Here is a 20,438-nt window from a genome sequence, read left to right on the forward strand (position 1 = left end):
GGCGCTATCTTCCAACTTCAAGGGCTAGAAAGAGTCTGTGAGAGAGTGGGTAAAGTACTGAACTTGGATTGAGGGAGACTTGATTTAATATCCAGATTCTGAGAAGTCTTAGTCTCAGACGTAAAACCATCTAAGCTCTCAGAGTCTGTTTTCTCATCTGTAAAATGAAGATTAAAAAAACACCCTTAGCACCTTTCTCACAGGGTTATTGAGAGGCTTGATTATGTTCAGTGTGAACAACGTGTTCCGAGAAAGGAGGGCACACCTCAGGAATACCTAACACATGGAAGGAACTACAACAAAACTCAGGTCAAATACAACAGATGATGTTGGTAGCATTCCATCAAAGTTAAAGCCACAGCCTTCTCTTCTGCTAATAATCAGTAACCCAGAAAAGTAGAGAGTGACAGGCAATGTTTTTCAAGGAAGGTACTTTGTAGGAGGGTTGCTGGAACAATTATTGAGAAGTATCCATAGTATCAAAATAAAATGTATCAATGTTTTTAAAAATTTCATGCCATATTTCTAAACAACATTGGTTTTGTTGTACCAGAAGCGAGCGAGACACACCACAGAGTATAAGTTTTAAGTGGAGAATTTATTAGCCGGCGGCCATCGGGGTACGGCACCACAAATCAATGGCAAATGTGTTGGGGTGATGGCTTGGCTTATATAGGATATGGGGGTACAGAGTGGGGGGAAAAACAGGAACAAAGGTCCTGGCTGATCAAAAGATTCAATCAGGTTATCGTACTCATTTACATTCCTTGGTGGAGTCACGGAGTCCCAGGGATATCTCCCAGGAAGGGTCTGTCAAGTTATCTCTCAGTGGGATGGTCCTATCTATTGAGATTCCTTGGTGGAGTCATGGAGTCCCAGGGGGTTTGCTAAATGCCAAAGATATCTGAGTCCATTCTTTCTGGGGGTGCTTGTCAGTAGCTAGGGGTTACTCAGGGGTTCCTAATTTTCCCTGTATTACAGTTTGACTTACAGCTGATTTGCTTCTAATTCCTTTACTTCTTTACCTTCTAGGTCTTGTCAATGTTATCTTCTTTCCATCTTTCATTTCCCAAGGATACAGATTAATTTAAACTCTATAAAGGTGGATCATCATAGCAACCACTTCAGGGTGAGAAGGTTCACTCAGCTCAAGGTTGACCTTTTTTGCTCCAGGACTCTCCATTGAGGGGGTAGTTGTGAATGGTAAAGATATGCAGAACATTTTCAAACTTTTCCCATTGCTAAGATAAAGGAGGAGGACACCAAATAAATCCGTAACACTGAGTGCTACTTAGTGGCCAGCCCTATGCTAGATCTTCTAAGGCAAAGGTTCTTAATATTATATCTTGGATCCCTTTGGCAATCTGGTAGAGCTTATAGTAGCTTTCTCAGGTAATTTTTCAAAATACATAAAATAAAATGCAGAGGATTATGAAGGAAACCAATAATAGTGAAACACAGTTATCAAAACATTTTAAAAAACAAGTTCATGGACCCCCAGGTTAAGAACTCTTACCTAAAAATATAAAGAAGTCCTTACACTTATGGAGCTTACAATTTAATTGAGAATCCAAACCAATACATGTGAAACAATAAGGATTAATATTCAATACCCATACAATAATAATAGCTAGCACTTACATAGCACTTTAAGGTTTGCAAAGCACTTTACAAGTGTTATCTCAATTGATCCTTACAACAGCTTTTATATCTTTGTTCACAGATCAGAAAACTGAGACCCAGAGAAACTAAATGACTTGACCAGGGTCACACAACTAATAAGTGTCTGAGGCAGAATTCAAACTCAATTATTCCTGACCACAAATCCAGCATTCTACACACTGTGGCACCTGGAAGCCCTTTTTAGATGTGATAGGTATAAAATTTTGAATCTTGTCAATGATCAGGACCCTAGGACACATGACTGTCTATCAACTAACACCTAATCCCCACTGCTATGTTGTTTCTACACCTGCATTCTTTTTTTTTTCTAGGAGTATATCTCACTCCTACTGTTTCTACAACACTGCTAAGAGCTGTGGAATTTAAAATCTAAAAAGGAGATACAACAAAAACCCAGATAACCAATATTACATGAGACTTGCATCGAAGAGATACAAAACAATGTGCTGTGTGAGGTCCAAGGGAGAAAGTCATTACTTAGCAGTGGGTTATTGTTCCTGTTGATCCTCTATTTCCTCCTAGCCACTTCCCAAGATTGTGCTGAGGATGAAACAAAAGAAACTCTGGAGATGATTCCTTTAAGTTTCTCTACAGAGCTGCTCTAAATGATGTGTCACTTCTCTTAATCTCCTTTTTCTCTTCTGTATAATGGAGTAATTGGACTAATAGATGACCTCTAAGCTTTCTTCCAACTCTATGACTCTCATCATCTTAAGAGGACTTTGAACACCCACTATGTGGAAAAGGGTACTTTTTATTGGGTATACAATCAGACTCTACTGCTATGTGGTTTTCTGATCTGATTTTAACTCTTTCTTTCTTTAAAATTTTCATTGTAAGAGATGGCTCATGGTAGGAATGGGGGTGGAGGTGGGAAGAGAAGGAAAGTAGTGGAAATGAAGGTGGAATAAAAACAAAATATGTCAATACTAAGTTTAAGGAAAGAAATCCAAAAAAGAATTTTTTCCCAGAAAGTTTAAATTGTATGTTAATGTGTGCTTCTGAACACTAGTTGATAGAATTTGCATTTGCTAATTTTTCCCCCTACCAAATACCCTAGGTCACCTAGGACAGAAAAGAGGAAGCAATAGAGAATACGCATTGAACCAGCCAGCTGTGCCTGATGAGAAGACCAGTCCAGGTGGCTGAACTTCAAAGATAAATTTGCATCTCTTTCCTTCAGCCTAGCCTTATCCTCACCACCACTTCAGAGAGATGGGGATCAGCTATGATTTTAGCCTAAGTTATGAGCATTTGAGTGAATGTAAAAGTCAAAACATCCCCCCAGGCTCCCCAGGCTGAGGCTGGGACTGGAGCTGTCTGGACCAGAACAAAAATAGAGTTTTCATTGAAACAAGTGGCCATTTCCTTGGGGGGGAGGGGGCGGGAACAAAACCCAGACTTCAAAGAGGATCTATCAACAGCTCTCTGTTGTGTTATGTGCCCTGGCATCCGAGTTGTTTGGACTCTTCACCATCTATGGGCAAGAAATGAAAGATGATAATGCTTAAATTGGAAAACATCTCTTTTCACGTTTTTGGAAATGACTAAGCTGATTTCTCCCCAGTGGCATAGGCTGAAGCACTGAAGTATCCAAGATAATAACAGAACATGGCACAGAGACAAGGGGAAAAATGTGCTTCTGCAAAAAAGAGAAGCATTCATACACTTGTTATATCTTAAAAGGCTTAACAATTTACAAGAAGTAACAGGTCTTCCAGAACAATGATTTGGTTGTTAGTTCAAAAAGCCAAACCCAATCACATATCTTAACATAGAGGCTTCTGGCTAGATTTTCTTCAAGGACCACATCCATGTATATGTAATACATGGGGGTATATTGCATAAAATGTGTGCGATTAATGTCAACCTCACAGAGTTTGATCTAAGAAAGACAAACAAAATTAGGTTGTGTCCATGTTTTTAATTTCTCTCAAAGCTGGCAACATGCATTGCATGGGAGTTGCAGTCCAGAACTGGGACCCCCTAAGGGAGCCAGTCCAGAACTGGCTCAATTTGGGGGTTGAGTAGACAGATTTATATGCCCTTCGAAGAGTAGCTGTTCACAAGAGGTGCAAATCAACTCTGATTGGAAAATACACTAAGAAGTGGGCTATATAAAAATGAAAGTCTTGGGGTACATGACTTAGGTCACTTAATCTTGATCAAAGAGATACTCATTTCCATACCACCTGTCTTGACAATAGGGAGCAATCAACATTTTCCCAGACCTGTCTGGGCAACACAACAAACAGGAATAGACCCTTTAGGTTAGATCTTAATGTCCTTCTGAAGAAGAAACTGAACTTTGGAAGAAAGAGGGATAGGGGAAGCTCTGAGTCTCCAAGATAATAATTACTAAGAAAAATCATTTTTCACAATACACATATGTTAACATGTGTAATCTCCCATTCAATCCCATTTCGATACCTCATCATGCTATAGAGGGCACTTGTTCTTGAAGGCTATGCCAGCTAGTTGAAAGTTTAGGGATACAGACCTGGTCATAGGATCACAGATTTAGAGTTGGAAAGGACCTCACAGGCAACCTGACCTAACCCAACATTTCACATTTAAAGAAAGTAAAGTCCAGAGCTGCTAAGTGACTCACCCAAAGTCACGTAGATAGGATAGAACAGAGGTAGAAGGGAGAGGAACTGCGTCTCTATAGTCCAAGGACCTGCCTACCTAAGCCTGCAGATGTTTGTTATCAGGTTCGCTTCAGGCAGTGAATTTTTCTGGAAAACTGCCAAATAACAAAACAATTGTGATCTACCTCAGTGAAAGGAGTACAACAAAGAGAGTCCTCAAGGTTAGTACTTGCTTACAACAGATTGTTCCATCTGTTCTCTAGCAATTCCCCAGTCAATATGGCCTCATCACTCTATTTCATATTGTCACTTCTGGATTTTCAGTCTCTCTCTGTATGTACTCACAATTCTAGAGCTAAAAGGGTATCATCAGATATCAGATATCAGATACCACCTAATGTCATTTGTTGCTTCCAGAAAACAACCCTTTAAGAAATATTACACTATTTAGGTAAAACCACATAGTTCCACTGAAAGTGTCATGAGGGGGAGATAGGTATCTGGGTAGCCTAAGTTCATGTTATAAAATATTAAAATCGGTCTTTATAGAGATCTATATCATTTCTCTGTAGTGCTAAAGGTTGAAAAAGAGATTTAGCCACTAGAGAGCATATGGAGTAGGGCAGCTAGATGACTCAGTAGATAGAGTTCTGGGTTCATCTTTGTGAGTTCTAATCTAGATTCAGATACTTACTAGCTGTGTGACCCTGGGCAAGTCACTTTACCTTGTTTGCCTCTGCTCCACGTCTGTAAAATGAGCTGGAGAAGGAAATGGCAAACTACTTCAGTATCTTTGCCAAGAAAACCCCAAGTGGTGTCACAAAGAGTCAGGCACAACTGAAAAATGACCGAACAACAATAAAAGAGTATAAGGAGAAATCAGTCCACTGAAGAATCCACAAATAAGGGCATCTGTCCAGCAGGAAGAGTGCTCTACAGCAAGAAGATATGTACCTTCTGGAGGGGAGGGAGTACTTATTTTTAGATTTCAACATTCACTTCCACAAGATTTTGAGTTTTAAATTTTCTCCACCACCCTTCCCTCCCTCCTCCCCAAGATGTCATGCAATCTGATATAGGCTCTACATATACATTCATGTTAAACATATTTTCAATGAGTGATGTTGTAAAGAAGAATTAGAACCAGTGGGATGAACCATGAGAAAGAAAAAAAAAGAGAGCAAATACTATGCTTTGATCTGCATTCAGACTCCATAGTTCTTTCTCTGGATGTAGATAGCATTTTGTATCATGATCTTTTTGGAGTTGTCTTAGAACCTTGCATTGCTGAGAAGAGAGAAGTCTATCAAAGTTAGTCATCACAAACTGTGGCTGTAACTGTGTACAGTATTCTCCTGGTTCTGCTCACTTCACTCAGCATCAGTTCATATAAGTCTTTTGAGGTTTTTCTGAAGTCCACCTGTTCATCATTTCTTATAACACAATACTATTCCATTACATTCAAATACAACAACTTGTTCAGCCACTCCCCAGTTAACAGGCGTTCCCTCAGTTTCTAGTTCTTGGCCACCACAAAAAAAGCTGCTAATAAATACTTTTGTACATGTGGATCCTTTTCCCATTTTTATGATATCTTTGGGATACAGGCCTAGAAGTATTATTGCAGGGTCAAAGGGTATGTACATTTTTATAACCCTTTGGGAATAGTTCCAAGTGGCTCTCCAAAATTGTTGGATCAGTTCATAACTCCACCAACAATGCATTAGTGTTCCAATGTTCTCTCATCTTCTCCAGGATTTATAATTTTCTTTTTTGTCATGTTAGCCAATCTGTTAGGTGTGATGTGGTACCTAAGAGTTGTCTTGATTTGCAATTTTTTTAATCAATAGTAATTTAGAGTATTTTTTCATATGACTCTAAATAGCTTTAATTTCTTCATCTGAAAACTCCTTGTTCATATCCTTTGACCATTTATCAATTAAATGATTTGTATTCTTGTAAATTTGACTCAGTTCTCTATACGTTTTAGAAATGAGGCCTTTATCAGAGACACTGGTTATAAAAAATCTCTCCCAATTTTCTGCTTCCCTCCTAATCTTTGTTGCATTGGTTTGTTTGTGCAAAAACTTTTGAATTTAATGTAATCACAATTATTCATTTTGCATTTCATAATGTTCTCTATCTCTTGTTTGGTCATAAATTCTTCTATTCTCCATAAATCTGACAGGTAAGCTATTCCTGGCTTTCCTAGTTTGCTTATAGTATCAGCCTTTATATCTAAATCATGTATCCATTTTGACTTAATTTTGGTATACACTGTAAGATATTGATTGGTCTATGTCCAGTTTCTACCGTACTAGTTTCCAGTTTTCCCAGCAGTTTTTGTCAAATAGTGAGTTCTTATCCCAGAAGCTGGGGTTTTTGGGTTTATCAAAGAGTAAATTATTATATTCATTGATTGCTATATCTTATGTACCTAACCTATTCCACTGATCTACCACTCTATTTCTTAGCCAGTACCAAGTAGTTTTGATGATTGCTGCTTTATACTACGATTTAAGATCTGGCATGGCTAGGCCACCTTCCCTAGCATTTCTTTTCATTAATTCCCTTGATATTCTGGACCTTTTGTTCTTCCAGATGAATTTTGCTATTATTTTTCTAGGTCTATAAAAATATTTTTTTGGTAATTTGATTGGTATGGCACTGAATAAGTTAATTTATATAGAGTTGTCATTTTTATTATATTAGCTTGGTCTACTCACGAGCAACTAATGTTTTTCCAATTATTTAGATCTGACTTTATTTGTGTGAAAATTGTTTTGTAATTGTGTTCATATAATTCCTGGGTTTGTTTTGGCAGATTGACTCCCAAATACTTTGTAATGTCTACAGTAGCTTTATTTTTTTTTTGAACTTTAAAGATTAGGTTTATTTGGAGAAAACAAAACAAAAAACCCAGGAAAAAACACCATCAAATCCCACAGCCCGAAGGATGGGGATTGCACATCATAAGACATCTCCCAGGTAGTAAGTCTACAGATTACAAATCATTTTCATAGATGATATCTTTGTACAAATTTTACATGTCTTCAGGTGCTGGACACAAATCAATTCTTGAACCTGATCTAACAGAGGGAGCAAGAAGGGAAGTGGAGAGAACAGCTTCTTGGATACAACTATTTGGAAGGAGAGTAGAAGTGAAGAGGGCAAACCCTACCTTATCAATACCTATGGCAAATAGGTTGTAACTGCTTAAGTCTGGATATGCCTTCTAAATGTCCACTTCCTAGCTAATGGCCAATCCATGTCAATTACTTGTATTTAGTAATTTATTCAATTTGTCTATCTTTTATTTCCACCTTATAAAATGATTCAATATACCCACTGCTGCAGTCACACAAATACCAGCTCACTGACTTGGCTAGGCTGGGAATAATCTAAGACTGCCTGGAGAAGAATTGTGCAAGTATTAGAGACTGGGATGGCATCCTCCTCTCGTAGGTGCTAATATTTGGTGAAGGGGGAAGAAAGTATCTACACTAAGCTGACCCTCACAAAGTTGCACATAAAATCAAATACAATAGTCTTTTGTGTGGCAACAGAAGCCAATGCCCCTACAGTAACTTTAAATGGAATTTCTTTTTCTGTCTCTTGCTGTTGGGCTTTGATAGTAATATATAGAAATGCCAATGATTTATGTGGGTTTATACATACATACATACATATATATATATATATATATATATATATATATATATATATATATATATATTTAGGATTCTCTAAGTATATCATTATATCATCTGCAGAAAGTGATAGTTTTCTTTCTTCTTTTCCTATTCTAATTCCTTCAATTTCTTTTTCTTCTCTTATTGCTAAAGCTAACATTTCTAGTATCATATTGAATAACAGTGGTAATAAGGGACATCCTTATTTCATCCCTGATCTTATTGGAAATGCTCCTAGCTTATCCCCATTACATATACTTGCTGATGGTTTTAGGTAGATGCTACTTATCATTTTAAGGAAGACTCGATTTATTCCTATGCTCTCTAGTTTTTAATAGGAATGGGTGCTGTATTTTGTCAAAAGCTTTTTCTGCATCTATTGAGATAATCTCATGGTTTCTGTTAGCTTTCTTTTTGATATGATCAATTATGCTGATAGTTTTCCTAATATTGAACCAGCTCTGCATTCCTGGTATAAATCCTACCTGGTCATGGTGTTTTATTGTCATGACAAGTTGCTGTAATCTTTTTGCTAATATTTTATTGAAAATTTTTGCATCAATATTCATTAGGGAAATTGCTCTATGGTGTTCTTTCTCTGTTTTGACTCTTCCCAGTTTAGGTATCAGTGCCATATTCATATCATAAAAAGAATTTGGTAGGACTCCTTCTTTGCCTATTTTCCCAAATAGTCTATATAGTATTGGTATTAATTCTTCTTTAAATGTTTGATAGAATTCACTTGTAAATCCGCCTGGCCCCGGAGATTTCTTCCTAGGGCGTTCATGGATGGCTTGTTCAATTTCTTTTTCTGAGATGGGGTTATTTAAGTATTTTACTTCCTCTTCTGTTAATCCAGGCAATTTATATTTTTTATATTCATCCATTTCACTAAGATTGCCAAATTTATTGGCAGACAGTTGAGTAAAATAGTTCCTAATTATTGTTTTAATTTCCTCTTCATTGGTGGTGAATTCACCTTTTTCATTGTAGACACTGGTGCTTTGATTTTCTTCCTTCTTTTTTTAATCAAATTAACCAAAAGTTTATCTATTTTATTGGTTTTCTCATAAAACCAGCTCTTAGTTTTATTTATTAGTTCAATAGTTTTGTTAATTTCAGTTTTATTAATGTCTCCTTTGATTTTCAGCATTTCTAATTTGGTATTTAATTGGAGATTTTAAATTTGTACTTTTTCTAGCTTTTTTAGTTTCATGCCCAATTCATTGATTTCCTCTTTCTCTATTTTATTCATTTAGAGATATAAAACTTCCCCTAAGAACTGCTTTGGCTACATCCCATAATTTTTGGTATGATGTCTCATTATTGTCATTCTCTTGGATGATGTTATTGATTATTTCTATAATTTCTTATAATGACCCCACTCATTCTTTGGGATTAAATTATTTAGTCTCCAATTAATTGTTAGTCTATCTTTCCATGGCCCTTTATTACATATAATTTTTATCGTGTCATGATCTGAAAAGAATGCATTTAATACTTCTGCCTTTCTGTGTTTGATTGTGAGGTTTTTATGCCCTAGTACATGGTCAGTTTTTGTGTAAGTGCCATGTATTGCTGAGAAAAAGGTATATTCTTTTCTATCCTCATCCAGTTTTCTCCAGGAGTCTACCATATCTAACTTTTCTAAAATTCTATTCACCACCTTAACTTCTTTCTTGTTTATTTTGTGGTTAGATTTATCTAGTTCAGAGTACAGGAGGTTGAGGTCTCCCACTAGTATAGTTTTGTTGTCTATATCTTCCTGTAACTCCCTTAACTTCTCCTCTAAGAATCTGGATGCTATGCCACTTGGTGTATATATGATATTACTTCATTGTCTATGGTGCCTTTTAGCAGGATATAGTTCCCTTCCTTATCTCTTTTAATTAGATCTATCTTAACGTCTACCCTAGGGGGAGGGGCCAACTCAAGAACCAATCGGCCCTGGTCATTCAGGTGGCACTTGATGATGTCAAAAACTCTATAAGAGGGGATAGGACAGCTTGAAGAGCTCTCTTTCCTCTTCCGGTTGGTGTGGGAAGCAGCGGCAAGCAATGAGGAGCGTGACTCTGGGCCAGCCCTTGCTCTCGGGCCAAGCCCAGACGTTGGTAACTATGAATTGTATTGGGTCTGTCTGTTGATATTTGTAATTTGTATTTAGGTTTTGAGGTTCGGGGTGCTGGTTTGTTTTCCCCCGAACTAAATGAATGTTTTGAACCTCAGGGTGCTGGTTTTTTGCCCTGAAGTAAGTCAATGAATCTGTATTTGTTCTGTCTCTTGATGCTTGTCTGTACGCTCCCCTGAACTAATTGAATGCTAACTGAATGCTGGCGTTTTCCCCTGAACTAAATGAACATCGTCTGTATGCTAACTGAATGCTGGATTAAAGTAAGCTGGTCAACCCCTTCACCGTGCTTTCCTTGTTTAAGCAGATAAAAAGAACCTGTGCTTTCCTGGCATCCCGGCAGCCCCCTGGGTCCCAGCTGTGGGGGAGGGACCCACCGAAGCTGCTAGCTGGGTTGTTAAAACAATCTATTTTTACTTTTGCTTTGCCAAAGATAAAGATTACTACTCCTACTTTTTTGTTTACTTCAGCTGAAGCATAATATAGTCTGCTCCAGCCTTTTACCTAAACCCTGTGTGCATCCCTCTGTTTTAAATGTGTATCTTGTAAACAACATATTGTAGGATTTTGTTTTTTTAATCCATTCTGCTATGTACTTCTGTTTTATGGGAAAGTTCATCCCATTCACATTCACAGTTATGATTACTATCTGTGTCTTTCTTTCCATCCTATTCCCCCACCTCCTCATTTATGCTTTTCTTCCTCCTTTATCCCTTTTCCTCCTCACTCAAGTTTTGCTTTTGACCACCCTCAATCTCCCCTCCCTTCTATCAGCCTCCCTCCCTTGTATTTCCCTTGTCCCTTACTTCTTTCCTCCCTTCTAACCCTCCCTCCCATTTGTTTCCCCTTTCTTTTCCAACTCCCTATAGGGAAGTTAGATTTTTATACCTGAGTATGTTATTCCCTTCTTGAGCCAAATCCAATGAGAATAAGGTTTAAACAATACTCATCTCCCTCCCTTCTTTCCCCCTACTGTAATATGTCTTTGTGCCTCTTCATGTGATATAATTTACTCTTTTCTGCCTCCTTCTTTCCTCTTCTCTCATTACAATCATTTTTTCACCACTTAAGTAGATCTTTTTATCATCACCTCAAAGTCAACTTAAAGCCACCTCCTCTCTCCATGTATTTCCCTTCTAGATGTCATAATAAAAATACAGTACTCAAGAGTTGTAAGTATCATTTTCCCATGTAGGGATGCAAACACTTTGCCTTTGTTGAATAACATATTTGTCTGCTTGTTTTTTCCTTTCCTGTTTGCCTTCTTATGCCTCTCTTGAATCTTGTATTTGAAGATCAAATTTTCCATTTTGCTCTAGTCTTTTCATCAGGAAAATCTGGAAGTCCCTTATTTCACTGAATGTCCATCTCCTACCTGGAAAGATTATGCTCAATTTCACTGAGTGGTTGATCCTTGGTTGTAATCCAAGCTCCTATGACTTATGGAACATCATATTCTAAACCCTCTGATCTTTTAATGTAGAAGCTGCAAGGTCCTGTATAATCCTGACTATGGTCCCATGATATTTGAACTGCCTAATGTCTTTCTGTCTGCTTGCAGTATTCTCTCCTTTATCTGATAATTCTCAAATTTGTCTACAATATTCCTTGGCATTTTCAATTTGGGATCTTTTTCAGAAGGTGATCAGTGGATTCTTTCAATGACTATGTTACCCTCTGGTTTTAAGACCTCAGGGAAGTTCTCTTTGATGATTTCTTAAAAGATGCTGTCCAGGTTCTTTTTTTCATCATAGCTTTCAGTTAGACCAACAACTCTTAAATTATCTCTCCTGGATCTATTTTCCAGGTCAGTTGTTTTTCCAATGAGGTATTTTACATTTTCATCTATTTTCCATTCTTTTGATTTTGTTTGACTGATTTTTAATGTCTCATAGAGTCATTAGCTTCTACTTGCCCAATTCTAATTTTTAACAAATTGTTTTCTTCAGTTAGCTTTTGTACCTACTTTTCCAGTTAGCCAATTCTACTTTTTTTCTTATTTATTTAATATTTTTAGTTTTCAGCATTGATTTCCAGAAGATTTTGAAATACAAATTTTCTCCCCATTTCTACCCTCCCCCCACTCCAAGATGGTATATATTCTGATTGCCCTGTTCCCCAGTCAGCCCTCCCTTCTGTCACCCCACTCCTCCCCATTCCCTTTTCCCTTACTTTCTTGTAGAGCAAGATAGATTTCTATGACCCATTGCCTGTATATCTTATTTCCTAGTTGAATGCAAAAACAACTTTTTTGTGAACGTCTGCTTTTAAAACTTTGACTTCTAAATTCTCTCCCCTCTTCCCTCCCCACCCACCCTCCCTAAGAAGGTTCACAATTCAACATGGCCACACATGTATCATTATGTAAAACCCTTCCACAATACTCATGTTGTGAAAGACTAACTATATTTTGCTCCCTCCTATCCTATCCCCCTTTATTCAATTTTCTCCCTTGACCCTGTCCCTTTTCTAAAGTGTTTGTTTTTGATTATCTCCTCCCCCTATCTGTCCTCTTTTCTATTGTCCCCCCTTTTAATCTGCTTCCTCTTTCTTTCATGTGGGCTAAGATACCCAACTGAGTGTGTATGTTATTCCCCCCTCAAGTCAAATCCGATGAGAGCAAGATTCACTCATTCTCCCTCACCTGCCCCCTCTTCCCTTCCAACAAAACTGCTTTTTCTTGCCACTTTTATGTGAGATAATTTACCCCATTCTATCTCTCCCTTTCTCCCTCTCTCAATATATTCCTCTCTCACCCCTTAATTTGATTTTATTGTTTTAGATATCATCCCTTCATATTCAACTCACCCTGTGCCCTCTGTCTCTCTCTATATATATATATTCCCTTCAGCTACCCTAACACTGAGGTCTCATGAATCATGTACATCATCTTTCCATGTAGGAATGTAAACAAAACAGTTCAACTTTAGTAAGTCCCTTATGATTTCTCTGTCTTGATTACCTTTTCATGCTTCTCTTGATTCTTGTGTTTGAAAGTCAAATTTTCTATTCAGCTCTGGTCTTTTCACTGAGAAAGCTTGAAAGTGCTCTATTTTATTGAAAATCCATATTTTGCCTTGGAGCATGATACTCAGTTTTGCTGGGTAAGTGATTCTTGGTTTTAATCCTAGCTCCATTGACATCTGGAATATCATATTCCAAGGCCTTTGATCCCTTAATGTAGAAGCTGCTAGCTCTTGTATTATCCTGATTGTGTTTCCACAATACTCAAATTGTTTCTTTCTGGCTGCTTGCAGTATTTTCTCCTTGATCTGGGAGCTCTGGAATTTGGCAACAATATTCCTAGGAGTTTTCTTTTGGGGATCTTTTTCAGGAGGTGGTTGATGGATTCTTTCAATTTCTATTTTACCCTCTGGCTGTGGAATATCAGGGAAGTTCTCCTTGATGATTTCTTGAAAGATGATATCTAGGCTCTTTTTTTGATCATGGCCTTCAGGTAGTCCAACAATTTTTAAACTATCTCTCCTGGATCTACCCTCCAGGTCAGTGGTTTTTCCAATGAGATATTTCACGTTGTCTTCCATTCTTTCATTCCCTTGGCCCTGTTTTATAATATCTTGATTTCTCATAAAGTCACTAGCTTCTAACTGATCCAATCTAATTTTTAAGGTAGTATTTTCTTCAGTGGCCTTTTGGACCTCCCTTTCCATTTGGCTAACTCTGCCTTTCAAGGTATTCTTCTCCTCATTGGCTTTTTGGAGCTCTCTTGCCATTTGAGTTAGTCTATTTTTTAAGGTGTTATTTTCTTCAGTATTTTCCTGGGTCTCCTTTAGCAAGTCATTGACTTCTTTTTCATGGTTTTCTTGCATCACTCTCATTTCTCTTCCCAATTTTTCCTCTACTTCTTTTACTTGCTTTTCCAAATCCTTTTTGAGCTCTTCCATGGACTGAGACCAATTCATATTTTTCTTGGAGGCTTTTGATGTAGGCTCTTTGACTTTGTTGACTGCTTCTGGTTGTATGTTTTGGTCTTCTTTGTCACCAAAAAAAGATTCCAACATCTGAGTCTGAATCTGAGACCATTTTTGCTGCCTGTTCATGTTCCCAGAAACTACTTGACCCTTGAGCTTTTTGTTGGGGTATGACTGCTTGTAGAGTAGAAAGTACTTTGTCCCAAGCTTGAGGGGCTATGCTCCTACTTTCAGAGCTACTTCTACATGGCAAGCTCTGCCACACCAGCACTCCTTCCCTCCCAGGAGCCGCCAACCAGGATTGTGGCCCAGATCAGTCAGGGCAAAGCAGGCTTTGCACTCCTGCTCTAATCCTCAGCTTAATTCCTCCCACCAGGTGGGCCTGGGGCTGGAGGCCACTGCAGCTATAGCTCTAGAAGCAGCCTCAGAGCTGCACTACCTCCACCACCCCTGGGATGGTGGCCAACCTGGAACTCCTTTCACTCTGTCCCAGCATCAACCTGCCCCCTCCCCCCCCCCCAACCTTCTCTACTGTCTCCAGTGTCTGTGGGTTGTGAAGTCTGGCAACCTCCACAGCTCACTGACCCAGGGCGCCACACCTGTTCCGCCTGGCTCCCAGTTGGGTAGGCCTGGTGCTGCCCACGCTGGGTATATTAGGAAGGCAGAATTTATGATTTCAAAGAGAATCTCATATGTGCCTGAAAGGTTCGGAACCGCAGGATATAAGGAATTCTCTAGGCAGAAGGCAGGAGAACTAAAGCATGTATTTACACTCCACAGTAACAAGCCCACAAACCAGCGTGCCCATTTTGATATTTTCATCAGAAGCTTCCAGGCCCAATAAGTCCGCCTTACAAGGGTAACCAGGAAGCCACAGAGAAGCGAGATAGTATAAGGCAAAATTGTATACATGCTTCCCCTCTACGGTAAGAAGATTACCCACTGGCCTCTAGTCCTGGCTCAGCACTCCTTGCTCCACGTGGGTCAGCTCTGCTACCAGCAGCTCAGCTTCGGCTGTAGGCATCTCTGGCTCCAACCGGAAAAGGAAAAAAGGGGTCTTCAAGCTGTCCTCTCCCCTCTTATAGAGTTTTTGACATCATCAAGCGCCACCTGAATGACCAGGGCCAATTGGTTCTTGACTTGGCCCCTCACCCTAGCATAGACTAGGTTAACACACCTCCCCTCAGCCAGCCCCATGACTCATCACACAGGAAGTTCTCTGATTCCTGGCATGGTCGCTGAACTTCCTGCCCCAGAAGAGCAAGCCACAGTGTCCAGGGAAGCTCAATGAGGTAAGCTGAGTCATTCAAAGAAAACGAAGGCCATTCTGGTTACACTGGGCTCCACTCCACTCCCAGCCCTGCATGACAGACCCTTCCCAGAGACCATCCAGGCCATCCTGGGCTGGAGCCCTGCCTCCCTCTGCTATCTAGTGGGCTCCACAGCTCCAGATCCCATTCAGAGCCACCCCACACAGGTGTTTGGAGGGACCTGGGGCAGAGCCCAAGCAAGTCCCTGCTTTCCAGCTGCCATCCTGGCTCTGCCTCCCACCAATTCTACTTTTTAAGGAGCTGTTTTCTTCGGTGTACTTTTTTCCATTTTGTTAATTGTATTGTTAAAGGAATTGTTCAATTTTTCTCCTATCTCTCCAATTTGACTTTTAAAATCCTTCTTGAGCTCTTCCAAGAAGGCTTTTTGGGCTTGAGACCAGTTCATATTCCCCTTTGATATTTTGGATGTGGGTGTATTGACAATGTTGTCCTCTCCTGCATTTGTGTTTTCACCTTCTCTGTGGTCATTGGTCATTGTTTTTCTTTGTTGCTTTTCACTCATGGTGTTTGCCTTTTTTCTGGCTTCTAAATTTTCTGGCTTCTGGGGCCTAGGGGGCACTGTATCAGGCTTCTTGTGCTGTGGTCTAGGGTCCTGATTATGGGTTTTGTGTTCTGGGGCCTCAGGTGCTGGCAGCTGGAAGTTGTAGTGGTCTGGTAGTTTACCTGTTGCTGAGCTGGAGCTGCTGGTGGTGGCTATTGTGTGCCTGGTGTTAGTGCTTGCCTGCTCCTCCACCTTGGGGTTCAGGATCTCCTGCTGGTCCATTGAGATGGGGCTTGCAGCTGGCTTGCTGGGATGCCTCCTGTCTTGAACTGGTCTCCTTCAGCCACGGCAAGAGAAACCATTCCCTTTAATCGCCCTAGCCTCCTGAGCTAACAGACTGCTGTACCTCATCTTTCTACTGGCCCCACTATTCCAGGATTTTTCCTGGGGCAATAGTCTCTGGATTTTTCAAGGTCAATAAGGGAGAGTGAGAGGAACTTACTGCTTACTTTGCCATCTTGGCTCCTTAAAGTTGAAATAGGTGAGAGAGTGAGATTCTTATAATGTGATTTTGGATGGCCTCTCAGGAGCTAGCCAAATCACATACCAGAAGTCAGGGCAAAACATTATTTTGAGACTTTGCATATCAGGGAGAAAAGCAAGCTGATGGTAGACAAAATATCATTTGGGCGATATAGCAGTACTACCTTTTAAAAATGTCATAATATTTTTCCATGAGAAGATTCCATAAGCCTACAACCTCCCATAAAGGAGATTGTCACAGTGGTTTTAAGACCGTTGACCTAATCTTATAACAGGGATGGAAAGGAAACTAACCTTTACTCATGAATACTCTAACTTCTAGTTCAATATCTAGTGAGAGATAATGATTTTCAGAGGAATTTGAACATTTGTTTCTCTAATATCTACCCCTCTCTCTACAGGGTGTCGTTTATTGGACTCATTTCCCTTTAAGAGGCCAGAATGATCTCAGGATCATCACTGGTTCAGCTTCCTTGCTGTTTGAGATATAAAAGGCCTACCCAATAGGGAGGTGTTTTCAGAAGTTTTAACTGAATTCCCATTGCCCTGAAAGAATGCTTTTCTGACCAGTTGCTATGAGGACTATGGAAACAGAGGGAGGTCATGTTATGAGTCAGTATCTTTTTTAACCTCAATTTTTAATTTTTATTTCATTTTTTGTCCACAAACACAACATAGGACCTTTTACTTCAGAAGGTATAATGATAAATAAACCCACATGTTTATGTAGGAAGTGTAATCCTCTTCCCCTGTATCATCTCAGTCTCTGGGGAGGGAAAGAAGATTAAGTTCATAGCTTAGCTGGGTTCCCATAGAACATAGTCCCAATTCTAAATCCAAACCCCTCCTCAGGCTCCAATCCCAGGTGCCCTGAATTCTCAGGGCTTCTGTGCTGGGCTGATAGCTGCACCAACCCACACACAGCTCTGGCTCCAAGGGTCAAACTCCAGTCCCAAGGGAGTCATCTCTGGTGCCTGAAACTGAGGACAAACAACACAGAATGGAAACAAAGACCCTCAATTCCATTTATCAGAACTGAAGTAAGAGAGGGAGCAAGGGAAGAAGAATCTTTCCCCTCTTAATTGGCTCAGTTCATGACATCCATGCCAAGTGTGGCAGATAAAAGCCAACAAAGCAAGTGTAGTCAGAAAAAAAAAGTGGTAGAAAAGTGAACACCTGAAAAGGAATGGATGTTGCAGTCCAGCCAGTTTTTAAAATGCAGGCAGTAAATTAAAGGAAGCTACCCCCACCCACATAGAAGGGGATGCCATGGGCTCCATATTAGGCAAATTGGGAATGTTCAAAAATTTCCTCAAGGGAATCTCCATTAGAACTGGGAATGCCCAGAGCAGCCCAGGTTACACATTTTAAATTGTATTCTAAGCCTGAGCCTGAACCCCTGGACTGGCCTGAGACACCTCATATGAGTCTTCAGAAAACCACTCCCCTGGTTCAAGGTACTCTGTGGTTAATCACCCATTGAGAATTTGAATTGTTCATGTGCCCCTTCATGTCAGTTTAATTTTTATAAACTAGCAAGAAGATATAATACAAAACAATTTATTTAATCAAATAACAAAACAAATTGTCAAGTAAAGATGTCCCTAAACATACCTGAAATATGCTCTCCCACATTACCATACCACCAGTGAGGAAGAGCACAGGTGTAGCAAATATAAGACACCAGGAAACATACATAGTGGACCTGAGCAACCAGGGTCTAGGTATGAACAGGCATTCACACTTCCGGTTCTGCAGAGCTGCCTCTATCTTCCATGGTGTCACTTTTCTGCCTTGTTGCTTTCTGCTGAGTATTTCCACTAGTGCCATGACTGCTGAGCTGCCTAATGCTTCAATCTGCTAGACGTTAGCTCTCCAGAACCATTAGTTATTCTGTGTTCGTATCATTGAGGTGCAGTGACTAGAAAGCTTCTTTCTCCCTCACAAAGTCAGGCTGATGATCTATACAGCAATATAGTTAGTGTCTCCTTCCCTTCTCACCTAACTTATTTACAATATGGCCTTTTATATTTAGGTCATGTATCCATTTGGAGTTGTTGGTCTTGATCTAATTTCTGCTGAACTGCTTTCTGGGTTGAATAGTGAGTTCTTGTAGTAGCTAATGTCCTTGGGTTGAATGAACATAGGTTCACTTACTTCTGAGACTTATTTACCTATTCCATTCCATTAATCAGTTTTTCTTCTTCTTTTTTTTAACAAGTACTGAAAGATTTCTATGATTATTCCTCTGTACTTTGAGAAATGATACTATTTGGCTCATACTTTTTTTACCCCATTGTTTCCTTTCAGATTCTTGACTTTTTGTTTCTACAGATGAATTTTTATTATTATTATTATTATTTTGTCTAGTTTTATAAAATAACCCTTTGGTAATTTGATAAACCCTGCAAAAGCAGTAATTTTATTTCTTCTTTGTCTCTGCTTATTTTCTCAATTTCTTTTTTTGCCTTATAGTTATAGCTAGCTAAAATGATATCAAATAATAGTGATTACAATGGACATCTTTGACTTACCTCTGATAGTATTGAGAAGCCTCTAGAATTTCTCCATTATAGATAGTGGTGTTCCTTGTTTTTAAGCAGATATTATTTATCATATTTAAAAAGGGTCCATTTCCCCTATACTTTTGGTTTTTAATAGAAATCTAAGTTATATTTTATCAAATGCTTTATCATACCTATTGATACGATCATATGAGTTTTAGTATTTTATTAATGTAACTGAGTGTCAGAAGAATAGTTGTGTCACAGAATCTGATATGATACTATGGCCAGAGCCCCACCAGAAGCAAGTTATTAGGACAGGTTTCCCATATGTAGTACATACTCGGGAGCTTCTCTAACAAATCTCTATTCACAGTGGCTAGTCAGATCCCTGGAGCAAGGTTGCTATTTGGCTTTTCAGACTCTATATGTAGCCCTGAGAATTTTAAGGTGTCTTTCCATTGCAATAGGTCAGAAGCCCACACATAGGTGTGCTTCCTGCCACAATTAACAATTGATATCAGTTAGTAAGCCAAACTTAGAAAGAGGTACAGATAGGTCCCAATTAGTGCAAGTAGTGAGTCCCAAGAAATGGTCTCATTATCTGAATTTATACTATTTGAAGTTATAATTGCATATATAATATGATAATTGGTCTCAGACAAATGGAAATATGCAATGGAATTTTTTTAAATCAGTTTTTATCTTCTTATTAATGTAATACATAAGAAAATGTACATAAGAAAAATGTATTTCTGACTCATTTATTACAAACAAAATAATTGAGTATTATAGAATATATTTAATAATTCCTGAATATCTTAATTAAAGATAAACCTAAACTTATAATATGACAAAAATGTCATTATTATTTTAAATGCTTTAGCAACATGGACTGAACTATTTTCTCTTTCTTTGCTAGATGCAGAGTTTATTCACATCTCAACCAATTTTCATGCTTGCCTTCTCAAACAATGAACCAAGTGTAATTGGACAAGCTAGAACATTACCTAAAATGAGTAATGCTTTAAACAAGATCTTACTGTTCTTAAATTTTTTTTCAACATATTTATAAAAGGGCTAAAATAGGTGAGCTAAAATAACTGGGAAAACAGACTGAAAACAGCTTTAGTCACCTATACTTCGTTACTTGACCACCGATGACCAGAAGAAATCAATGCTTGTAACCTCTCAGAGCATTAGGATTTCAAGACTAATAAATAAACATTGGTTTTAATTTAAAATACCCTTCTATATTACCATCCAATAAAAGTGTTAGGTAACCTTTGGAAAGGAGAGAGGAGAGGACAAGAGAGGAGAAAAGAGAGGAAAGGAGCAGAGAGGAAAGGAAAGGAAAGGGAAGGGAAGGGAAGGTGCGGGAAGGGAAGGGAAGGGAAGGGAAGGGAAGGGAAGGGAAGGGAAGGGAAGGGAAGGGAAGGGAAGGGAAGGGGAAGGGAAGGGAAGGGAGGGAAGGGAAGGGAAAGGAAGGAGGAAGGGAAGGGAAGGGAAGGGAAGGGAAGGGAAGGGAAGGGAAGGGAAGGGAAGGGAAGGAA

The sequence above is a fragment of the Trichosurus vulpecula genome, chromosome 1, assembly GCF_011100635.1.
Source record: "Trichosurus vulpecula isolate mTriVul1 chromosome 1, mTriVul1.pri, whole genome shotgun sequence".
Lineage (NCBI taxonomy): Eukaryota > Metazoa > Chordata > Mammalia > Diprotodontia > Phalangeridae > Trichosurus > Trichosurus vulpecula.